The sequence below is a fragment of the Galeopterus variegatus genome, unplaced genomic scaffold (genome assembly GCF_000696425.1).
Source record: "Galeopterus variegatus unplaced genomic scaffold, G_variegatus-3.0.2 Scaffold953, whole genome shotgun sequence".
Classification (NCBI taxonomy): Eukaryota; Metazoa; Chordata; class Mammalia; order Dermoptera; family Cynocephalidae; genus Galeopterus; species Galeopterus variegatus.
Window position 1 is genome coordinate 441,809 of NW_007727064.1, and position 12,888 is coordinate 454,696.

Sequence of the window (12,888 nt, forward strand, 5' to 3'; positions counted from 1 at the left end):
GGCGGGAGCGCCACCACGCTCCCAAGCGGCGCACTATAGCAGTGCGCCACCGGGCCAGCCCAAGATTCTTATTTTTTACAATTCATTTTCCTCTTTAGTTTATGAGGATACTTCAAAAATTTGGGGGAAAAATAGAATTGAAAGATAATGTGAATCTTTCCTTGAACTTTTTGAAGACTCCTCATATTTTTGTTAATTGGATAACATTAGGCATCCACTTTTTCTTCTAGGTTACCAGCACTTTTTAAAAAAATTAAGTAAGCCATCCATTTCCCACTGACTTGAGTGAATGCACTATTTTATTTACAAATTTCATATTTATAGAGGTCTTTCTCTCAACTGGGTGTTTTTATTCATCTGTTCCTATATCAGTATTATATTGATTTATTTTCTGGGACAGTCTAATATGTTCTGTTATTTTGAAGCAGTTTCCAACCTACCCTTTTCCACCTTGCATTTGCGTAAGCTTGATCATTTTTTTTTTCTTAATAATATAATGAAATATAAACCCTTTGGCTTCTAATTTGAATTACATGAAATTAATGAGTTGACATAGGGGACAACTGGCACTTCTGTGATAGTGCTTTTCCATATGTTATAGTGCTTATGCCTTTTAATAAGAATGTATACTTTCTTCATATTAGTGCCAACTTATTAAAATATATTCGAACGTCTTATATAGGTATTGTTGCTGTTGAGACCATTAATTGCACTTCCATTTCTAAGATTGTTTATGCCTTTTAATAAGAATGTATACTTTCTTCATATTAGTGCCAACTTATTAAAATATATTCAAACGTCTTATATAGGTATTGTTGCTGTTGAGACCATTAATTGCACTTCCATTTCTAAGATTGTTGTCTCAATTTGTTTAGGCTACTATAACAAAATACCTTAGACTGGATAGTTTATAAAAACAGAAACTTATTTCTGTTGTGGGGGTTGAGAAGTCTAAGATCAAGTTGCCAGCAGATTTGGTGTCTGGTGAGGGCTTGCTCTTGCTTTAAAGATGGTACTTTTTAGTGTCCTCACATGGTAGAAAGGGCAAGGCAGTTCCCTTCAACCTTTTTTTCTTTATAAGTGCACTAAAATTCCATTCATGTGGACTGTAACCTTAATCACTTCTCATAGTCCCTGCTTCTTAATAGTTTTACGCTGAGTATTAGGTTCCAGCGTAGAAATTTTAGGGGTATACCAAACATTCAAACCATAGCAATTTTTGTTTCTCCATTATGAAAAGCTATTGGTTTTTGTGTATTTCTCTTTTCTCCAACCATCATCTGACGAATGGATAAACAAAATGTGGTATATTTATACAATAGAATATCTTTTAGCCATAAAAAAGAATGAAGTGCTGATTCATGCTACAATATAGATGAATCTTGAAAACAGTATGCTGAATGAAAGAAGCCAAACACAAGTTCATATAGTGTATGATTCCATTTATATGAAATGTTCAGAATAGGCAAATCCAGTGGGACAGAAAATAGATTAATGATTGCCGGGAACCATGGGTGGGGAGGATAGGGAGTTACTGCTATAGGTATCTCTTTAGGATGATGAAAATGTTCTGGAATTAGATAGTGGTAATGGTTACATAACCTTCTGAATATACTAAAAACTACTGAATTGTATAGTTTAAAGGGGTGAATTTTATGGTACATGGATTATATCACAATTTTTAAAAATGGTGTCAGTAGTTGCATCGGGTTAGGGTTGAATTTGACATTAGATAACAGAAAACCAGACTGCACTGACTTGACAAACCAGGACTTCATTTTTACTACATCAAAAGTAGAGTTACAGTATTGCTAGTATTGATTCAATGGTGCAGTGATATCAGGACAGATATCTCCTATGATTAATTCTTGGCCTCTCCCTCATGTTTACATATGGTCTCTGTGGCTCCAGGCATTGGAGGAAAGAGGACAGGTAAGTGACAATGACTGTACAAGGAACTCCAAAGCAGTCTTCACATTTCAATGGCTGGACTATATCTCTTATTAACATTTCAGTGGCTAGACCAACTTCTTATCTGGAAGTTGGTTGGGGATAAGATGGTGAGGGGGGAGTGAGATCTGGGTCAGAAAGTTCTTGTCATAATGAGCTTTCCTGTCTAGATCTTTATTTTAACTAATGTCATTTAGTATTTCATACTTTAGAAGGATATTTCATGTTGGTTTGATAGTCTCAATTATGTTTAAGTAGAGAGGTTTTTTTTTTTCCTTCTAAGTTTTCTACATTTTCAGGGATTGCCTGCAGCATTGTGTTTATGGAAACAGGAAAAGGGAACCAATAATGCAAGAATCCATTTAGCTTTTTTCAAAAAAACTTGTATTGAGTTAGAATTGACCTACAATAGACTGTATACATTTAATGTGTACAATTTGTCAAGTTTTGAATGCATACATGGTGAAAGCATCAATCACCAAAATCAAGATACTTATTTTAAAAAATTTATTTTCGAATAGTGTGCATACAGTATGTCCATTTTAAGTGTACATTTTCAGTTTTGGCAAGTGTATAGATTTTTTTAACAACCACCAACACCACAATCAAGATGAAAACGTTTCAAGCATTCCAGAAAATTCCATTGTGTCCCTTCCCAGTCAGTCACCGCCCTTTTCATCTCAGGCAACCACAGTTCTGCTTTCTGTCACTATTGGTGACAGAATTTTTCTATAGAATTTCATATAGATGGAATCATACAGTATGTACAGTTTTGCTTTGGCTTCTTGAGGTGAGCTGAATGTCTTTTAAGGGTCATATGTGTTGTTGCATGTATTAATAATTCGTTCTTTTTTTAGTGGTAAGTAGCTTGTATGGATATATTCCAGTCTGTTTATTCATTCAGTTCTTTTTTTGGACGGTTGGTTTGCTATCAATTTTGGCCTATTTTGAATAAATCTTTTTGAACATTTGTGTACAAGTTTTTGTGTAGACACGTTTTCATTTCCATAAATACTGCCATCTACATTGCTAAAAAAGGTCATTTCTCTATATGCCTACATTATTATGCCTAAGAAAAATAACAATTTTTTACTGTAATATCTAGCTCACAGTCAGATTTTCCCAATTGATTTCAAAAGTCTTTTATAGAGACTTTTATCCCCCCTTGTTTGTCAGGGGGTAGGATGGACCAAGTTGAGGCCCATGTCTCTGCTCTCTTTTAATCTAGAATAACTCCATTCTTTTTCCATCTAAGATATTGGCTTTTTTTAAATAGACAAAGCTGCTAATTTTTAAAGTGTTCCAGATTCTGTATTTTTTTCTAATTGTCTCAGATATTCTTTAACTTGTTCCTGTACCTTCTGTATTTTCAGTGAACTGAAAATTAAGTCTAAATGGTTGGGTAATTTCTAATTGAACATTTTTTTTGCATGAACAGTTTGTAGGTGAATGTTGTGTACTTTATATTCCATCACTTCAGGAAGAACATAAAGTCAGTTTTTTTCCACCATTAGTGATGATAAATATGATCATTATTTAATTAGGTGGCAAGATTTGATATATCTCTTATTTTAAAGATATAGTTTTCTCTTTGAAATTTGCAAATAATCTATGAAGTGTTACTGTTACCCAGACAATCTTTAACATAGTGGTTTAGAATTCATTGATGATCTTTGCCTGACTCAGTTATTTCATTAGGGGTTTACAAAATGGTAATTTTCTAATTCTGTTACTTCTACATTTATTCACTGGTATTTTTCTATTAAAAAGAACTTTTTATCTGCAACTAGGGATGAACTATATAGCTCTGCCTAAAAATTGCAGGGAAAATGCTTACTTCTTTACTATTAATTAACAGGTTTTTTTTTTTTTTAGAATTAGAAGTTAAGTGTTCAGTACACTCCAGTGGTAGCAAAATCAGTTTCTTTTTGTTTTTGTCTTTTTCAATACCTTTGTGGATTCATGGCTTTTTATATTTTCTATAATCAATTACAGTTATTCTCCTAGATGTCAAGATTTATTTCAGATTTAGCTAGTAGGTTATAACCATATCTTTCATGCACAGAGACAGCAAAATTGGAGACCAACAAGCTTTGTCATCTAATGGGCAGGCTTTGAAATGAAAAATTTTCTTCTTTTTCCTTTAGATATTGGTTATAACAGATTGAAATACTTGAGGTGGTAGGGGATTGTGTCATATACATATATAATAGGGCTGTTTGGCCCAGCCTATTACAAACTACATCAAGTAGCCATTTCTGATGACTAAATTCATCCTTTTAAATTCAGCTCCTTTTGGATCTTATCACTCATGCTTTATGTTGTATTATAATTAGTACCCATTTTTGTCTCCAAAATAAAACAAGAAATGTCTGTTTATTCCGGGCTCAGTACATACCCAACTTTATCACAGGATGAAGAGATTTTCAAGTACAAAGTAATTATAACTAAAAATTGCTGTCAAACTCAGTCATTTGATATGTTTTCAACCTAATATTTTCAGTCTCTTTGTTGTGTATCCCTTTGCTACCTTACTAAATCTTGAAGTTTTCCCCCTCATTTCCTACAACACAGTTATTTAGGTTTAAATGGCTGAAAACCAACATTGCTGTTTCTAGAAATTTAAAAGTAAACAGGTTTACCCTTTGTTTTTAAGGTCACCATCTTGTTTTGATATTAAAACAAGTTTTCTTCCTTATTTCCCTTTCCAATCTAGTGGAAAAGAATGATCACTTCATTGGGATGTGCCATCTATTAGGATAATGTTCAGAGTATGACATTGGGAAAGCCACTTTCACTACGAGTAGATAATATCTAGTCCTCATTTGGGAAGTCATGTGTCTCCCATCTTCTTTCTTCTGGGCCAGTGAGGTTGAATATTTCATGTTGGTGTGTTCTGCATAACTACTATTTTTCCTTCTATCTAAATTACTAGTTTAGCTAGTCTTTTCACTGTGGCCTGTGTCTGACAATACTGTTATATCTCAAAATATGAAGTTTACCTTCTATACTAAAGCTCCTATTAACTTCTTTGACTAGCGTACATCGTGTATCTCTGTGTGTGTTGGGATGGAGTAGTTAAAACATTTGTTAAATGCTTACTTCATTCCAAGTACTGTAGTTATTGATTTTATTTTTTGGTTGAGGGGAGGGCGGCTGGCAGGTACGGGGATCCGAGCCCTTGACCTTGGTGTTATAAACACCGTGCTCTAATTGAGTAACTAACTGGCCAGCCTAGTTGTTGACTTTTACATCTTGATGACAGTGCTTTGTTTATTTCTGTGTTTTGTGGCAAAATTTTATGTGGATATTAAAAATTCAAAATAGCAAAACTTCGTGATAGTCATTTTCTTTCTTTAAATTTCATTGCCAAAAAAAGTACACCGAATATATACGTATATGCAAGATTAGTCACATCATAATACACCTGGAAATATACAGACAGAATTGATCATTGTGGGTCCAATTGCTTGTGGGGTTGGGGGTTGTAGAAGTTTTACTTTTCACTGTGTATTCTTATTTACCTTTTAACCTCTGCTCCTCCAACTTAAGATCTTTTATTGTGTCAAAACACACACCTGTCTGCATACACATATCCATTGAAAATGCTTTTTCCATCTTAACTGGTGCATTTAGCAGGAGCAGTAATTTTTAGTTTGTAGATTTCATTTTTCTGTGCTAGTCTGAATTCTTAAGACATTTGTATTATTGTAGGTAGGTGCATGTGTATTGGCTGGAATGCCAGCTACAGGTCAGGGGAATTATTGCTTTGGTAAACAGTATCAACAATAACAACAAAAAATAGAAAAATGTTTTTGGATATTTGAGTGAAACTGCAGAAATATGTTTCATTGGTAGGTAGGTTATGTGAGTCAGCTCATGCTTCAGCACCTAAACTTTCTAACACCTTGTATGTCACTGAAGATGGGAATATTAGTTTATAACCTTATCTCTTTGGTTCTACACATATCAGTAAGTGATGGTCTACTCATGATTTTAGTACATTGCTTTCTCATTACACATTCCTTCCTCAAGAGCCCTTATAAATTTAGAGCTTTTCCTTCTGCTTATCTTTGTATTTTTATTAATACTGTCAAAGGAGTTATCTAGCAACACAGTTATCTAGAGATATGCTGGATCCAGACTGTAGCTCTTAGCCTTTTCTTCTTATCCCTCTGCATTTGTGAAGATAGTAGATTGTATTGAGAACCAGTTAAGAGTATGAGATAGTGCCTGTCACAGGTATATGCAAAGCATGTAGAAGCAGAAAAAATATGGACCTTATGGTATATACAATTTTTTGTGTGATTTATTTTTAAAGAGAGAAAAAAACTCATTAAAGCATTAAGAGCCTCTTCATTTTTGAATCATTTCTGGCAGTCTTCATACATGCAAAACAAAAGCAAACAAACAAAATTCCTCCAAGACCTGGCAAATTCAGTCATTATTGAAACTCCTTGTGGTCATTTAACCTTTATCCTAACATGTATTGATATACATGATTGAACTTGAAAATTCAATTTGATTAAAAAGAGAAAAGACAAAAAGAAAAATGAGAGTTTTCCAGCTCTTTTTCTTTAAAGTCACTCTACTGTTATTGTGGTAAATTAGGGTCTTGTTGGGATGCATGAATTGTGGAGGACTCTTAACCATTGTAGTTTAAAAATCACTTAATTATGAATCAGTGTTTTTCCCTTGCATTGCCACTTATTCACTTGGTGACCTTGGCCACATACATCATATTCTGCATTTATTAAATGGGAATACTATAAGCTTTCTTGGCCGTTGGATTGGGAAAACAAAGAGAGTTGTATGCAATTATTTGCTTTTTACCACAAATGCTGCTAATATTGGATGATTCTATAAAATTGAAATGATTAGTTGAATAATTCACCTGTAAATTTCTGGCATATAATGAAGTCATTGAAAATTTCCTGAAAATTATGTAGTATATTTTAATTATTTGTGTGCTACTCGTAAGTGCCATGATTTCATTAGTTGAATGTCCTTTAAGTATAAAAGATGTTATGGGCCGGCCACGTGGCTCACTAGGGAGAGGGCAGTGCTGGTAGCTCCCAGGCTGTGGGTTTCAGCCGCAGGTTCGGATCCTATATAGGGATGGCTGGTGCGCTCACGGGCTATGTGTGGTGCGGACCACACTGTGCCAAGGGTTGCGATCCCCTTACCAGTCGGGGGATGGGGGGGAAGATGTTATATGGAATAATTAAATGCATATATTGTACTTTAACAGGCAGAATGCTCTTTGAAGTGAATGTTTTAATTTGAGGCCAAATTATTTTCTGTAGTAATATAGCTCTGAAGTTATGAGGAGAGTTAATCTGTCAGTTAAGAGCCTTTTAAAAAAAAATTATTATTTTTTTTTTAAAGATGACCGGTAAGGGGATCATAACCCTTGACTTGGTGTTGTCAGCACCACGCTCAGCCAGTGAGTGAACCGGCCATCCCTATATGGGATCCGAACCCGTGGCCTTGGTGTTATCAGCACCACACTCTCTCGAGTAAGCCACAGGCCGGCCCTAAAAAAAAAAAATTTTTATGATTGTTTACTTTTCCTTCTTACCAAAGTTTTGTAATGTCAATTGTAAAAGATATAGGAAAGAGAGGTAAGCAAAAAGAAATGAATCTCACCACCCAATAGGTAACCACTATTAACATTTTCATGTTTATCCTTACAAATTTTTTGTGTGTGTTGCAGGCTCAGGCTTACACACAAATATGGCAGCTGATTCTAAACACACTTTACCGTTTTCAACTGAAAGTTCCTTTTTGTGACAGATGATTTTTGAACTCTTTTTTAGTAGTGCAGCCCTTTCTTCAAACAGATCTTATGGGGAAATGCAGTAAATAAAATAAAAAGGGAGGTGCTCTAGTTGAAGGTAGGGCGGAAACACAAAGCCTCAGTGTTTAGCTTTTCTTTACTAGCCTGAGCAGTCTATTGGAGGTACCACTGAAGAACTCTAGTGTTTCACATAGGAAGCATAGTTGGAAAATGACGACTTTCTAACATTTTTAATGGCTGCAGAGTATTCCATTATATGACATCTTACTGACAGCCCTGAAGGTGTCCTGCTTAGATCTACCTTGAAGGAGATCTGCCTTGAGAAATGTTGTTAGCTGACAACCTTCAGTTACATGCATTGAGATTTGCTGCATCACTGAGCCATGGCCACATTCTCCCTAGGCGGCTCCCTCCCAGTAACTGAGCATAGGGGTACTAGGATCTGGCCATTTCTGCTCAACATGTGACTTCTCTAAGTGCCATCTTTGTATTCAAGCTCTTTGTTGGGCTGGCAGACCAGAGCTGCACTGGTCTGACACTGTTCCTCCCCAATCCTCTTTCCTTCTCCCTCTCCTTTCGCAGTTGGCAGGCTTGCATGGCAGCCTGAAGGCTTTCTCTGCTTAATCCTCTTGCTCTTTCTCCTTTCATTCCTCATAGGCATTTCCCAGGATAAATTTCTTAGACTTCTAATTCCATCTTGGGTCTGCTTCCCAGAGAACCTGAAGTGAAACAAATCCAGGTGTTTTTTTAAAAATAAATATTTTAAGAAGTTACAATACATTCTCTTGGTTTTAAAAAAGCAAAGAAATGTGCAAAATGAAAAGTAAGCTACTCCACCCTTCTCCAGACTCTCAGAAAACCATCTTCACATGTTCATCATTATACCTATGTCTTATTCTCACTTACTTCATTATTTCTTGATTTATCAACTTTAGGTTGTGTCTTACTGCTCTGATGAAAGATAAGGGAATAGGTATGTCTTACATTCCCTTTACCTTTCCGTCTCCATCTTTTAATTTTTGTGATGGTATGTTTATACTTAGGTTTATATTTATACTTAGTTATACCTATAATTTAGTCAGTGCTTTGACTAAAAATTTGTTTTAAAAATTGAAAATCAGTGACATCATTTGCTAGAACTACATAAATATAATTTAGTTCAGAACCAAGTGATTTGGTTGTAACTGATATTTATACTTAGTTATACCTATAATTTAGTCAGTGCTTTGACTAAAAATTTGTTTTAAAAGTTGAAAATCAGTGACATCATTTGCTAGAACTACATAAATATAATTTAGTTTAGAACCAAGTGATTTGGTTGTAACTATGTAATGTAGTTCTTTGTATATTAGCTGTGCCAAAAAAAAGTGTTCATGATGCTCAGCTGTCCCTGCTCTTTGTTGCTTATTTTGTCTTCTTCAGTGGGTAAGAGTGCAAGCCACATTACTTGGGTTTGAATCTCAGCGTCAACAGTTATTGATCATGTGATCTTGGGCAAGTTATTTAAACTCTCTGTGCTTAGCATTTCTGATCTGCAAAATGGATTTAACAGTTCTTACATTCGTTTTTTTTATTGTTACTGCAACAAATTAACACAAATTTAGTAGCTTAAGACAATGTCCATTTATAATCTCCTAGTTTCCATAGGTCAGAAGTTTAGTTGGGTAGACTGGGTCTCTGTCACAAGGCTGAAATCAAGGTGTTGGCAGTGCTGGTTCCTTTCAAGAAACTCTAAGAGAGAATCAGTTCCCTTGATTATTCAGGTTGTTGGCAGAATTCATTTCTAAGTTGCTGTAGGACTGAGGCCCCGTTTCCTGCTGGCTTTTGGCTTGGGGGAGGGATGACCATGCTCAACTTCTAGAGGCCACTTGCATTCCTTTGCTTATGGGCCCCTTCATCTCAGAACCAGCAGTGGAGGGTGGAGTTCCTCTCAAGCTGTAAATTTCACCTGCCTCTTCTGCTGCATCTCTTTGATTCTTTTGCCTTCCTCTTTCACTTTTAAGGGCCTACGTGATTATATTGGGCATACCTGGATATAATCTCCCTATTTTGCCATGTATGGGAACATACACAGGAATAACAAACAGCAAGGGGTAAAAATCATAGGGGACCAAAATCCTGCCTAGGACAGTCCTCCCCTTGGCCTTTGTTATCCCTATTTGTCTCACATACAGAATATATTTACCCATCCCAAGGTCCCCAAAGCTCTCATCCTATTACAGTTCAAAGTCTTATCTAAATCTTATTAGCTCAGGATTTCTAAATCTCGTATCTAAATTATCTAAATGAAATATGGGTGAACCTCTCTATCTGTGTACCTGTGAAACTAAAAAAAAAGTTAACTCCTTCCCCAAATACAATATTGGGACAGTTATAGACATTCTGGTTCAAAAACAGAGAAGACAGAAAAAAGTCACAAGTCTCAAGCAGTTTCAAAACCAGCTGGAGGATCTTAGGAAGATGGCAGACTATGGGTGACCAGGATGCATTCCTTAGAAGAAGATCGAAATGGACCCACTGCTACTCCCACCACAGTCAACGGAGCCATTGTCTGATCTGTGAACCATTGCCAGCTGCAGAGCAGCTCCATGCAGAGCATCAGTCCTGTGGTTTGCCCTTCACTGCACGTGCAGACTCTGCAGACGCAACAGAGGTGGCTACAACCACTGTTGCCATTGCCACCGCTGTGAGTTGACCCCACTGCCACCAAGGACACCACAGACACCAAGGAAGCAGTTGCAGCTGCAGGTATTGCTGCCACCCCCACAAGGTATCCCTGCTGCTGCTGTGGACATTGCAGATGTCAGGGAGGCAGTTGTAGCTGCAGACACTGCTGCCACTGGTGCCAGGTAAACCTGCTGCTGGTGCACACACTGTAGCTATGTGGGTTGCTGTTGTGGACCCTGCAGCCAAGTGGCTGGCTGCTGCAATCACCACTATTGTAGTCACTACCACCACTGAGGCTGCCAGGCAGTAACCATTGTCACGTGAGCAGCATGCTGCCACTGGAGCCACTGCTGCTACACAGGCAGCCTGCCAAAGCCACTTCCACAACCACCACCACTGCAAAGGCAGCCTACTACCACAGCAGAAGCCATAGCAGCCACTGCCACTGTGCAGGAGGGCCACCGACCACTCGACTGCATTGACACAAGGAGAGTCAAAGTGGAGTCCAGGGAAGGAGAGTAATAGAATAAGCAACTGCTCTACAAGATGACCAGACACCAATGTAGAAATACTAGAAAATATCATAAAACAGGAAAATATGAATCCACCAAAGGAATGCAAGAAGTCTCAAGTACCAGACCTGATAGAGCAAGGAAACCCTTGAAATGACTGAAAAGGAATTCCAAGCAAAAATCTTAAGGAAACTCAATGAGATACAAGAAGACACAGACAGCACAATGAACTGAGCAAAACTATCTAGGATATGAAGGAGGAAATTTACAAAGATTAATATTTTAAAAAAGAGTATAGCAGAAATAATGGAACTGAAGGAGTCATCCAACACAATAAAAAACACAACTGAGAGCTTAAGAAGCAGGCTACAGCAAGCATCAGAAAGAATTTCTTATCTTGAAGACAGTCTCTTTGAAATAACTCAGGTGGACCAAAAAATAAATAAAATAAATAAAATAAACGAAGAAAATCTAAGAGATAGCAGACAACTTTAAGTGCACAAACATCCGAATCATGGGTATTTCTGAAGGGTAGGAGACAGGAAAAAGCATTGGGAACATATTCAGTGAAATAATAGTAGAAAACTTCCCAGGCATAGGGAGAGACATTGATCTTAAGATTGATTAGGCTCAAAGATCCCGAAACATTCAATCCAAAAAGGTCCTCTCTGCGGCATATTTTAGTCAAACTGGCAAAACTCAAAGGACAAAGAGAAAATCCTAAAAACAGCATAAGAAAAGCATCAAGTCACTTCTAAGGGAGTCCCCATCAGACTAACAGCAGACTTCTCAAGAGAAACTCTACAGTCTAGAAAAGAATGGGATGATATATTCAAAATACTAAAGGAAAAAAAAAACCCTGCCATCCAAGAATGTTATAACCAGCAAGGCTGTCCTTCAGAAGTAAAGGAGAAATAGTGTATTTCCCAGACAAAAACTATGAGAGTTCACCACCACATGACCATCCCTACAAGAAGTCTTGAAAGGAGTCCTGCCTCTGGAATCTCAAAAATGATAATCACTACCATGAATACACAGGAAAGAACAAAACCCAGTGGTAAAACAAAAATGCAAATGAGAAAAAGAAATGGTATTTTACCACCTCCAAAAACCAACAAACACCAAAGACAAACAGTAAAAAGGAAAAAAAGAAACAAAAGATATTTAAAACATCCAAATGAAAATCAGTAAAATGCCAGGAGTAAAACAGTACCTTTCAATAACAACCCTAAATGTAGATAGACAGATTAAATTCCCCATTCAAAATATTCAGACTGGCTGATTGGATTAAAAAAGCTAGATGCAACTATATGCTTTCTACAGGAGACTTGCCTCACCTATAAAGACATACAGATTAAGGGTGAAGGGATAGACAAAGATATATCATGCAAATGGAAATCAAAAGTGAGCAGGAGTAGCTATTCTTGTATCAGATAAAATAGGCTTTAAACCGAAAACTGTAAAAAGAGACAAGGCCACTGTGTAATGATAAAGGGATATATGCAGCAAGAAGGCATAACAGTCATAAATATATATTCACCCAACATCAGAGCACCCAGATACATAAAGCAAACACTATTAGACCTAAGGAAAGAGATAGACCCAAATATGATAATAGTTGGGACCTGAATACCCCTCTCTCAACATTGGACAGATCATCTAGGCAACAAATCAACAGAGAAACACATAGACCAATTGGACTTGGCAGATACCTACAAAACATTTCATCCAGCAACCACAGAAATGCATTCTTCTCATCAGTATTTGGAACATTCTCCAGGATAGATGACACATTAGGTCACAAATCAAGCCTCAACATATTAAAAAAAATTTAAACCCTTCCAAGTATCTTCTCAGACCACAATGGATTAAAACTGAAAATCAATAACAAGTGAAGCTCAGGAAACTATGCAAACACATGGAAATTAAACAACATGCTGCTGAATGACATATGGTTCC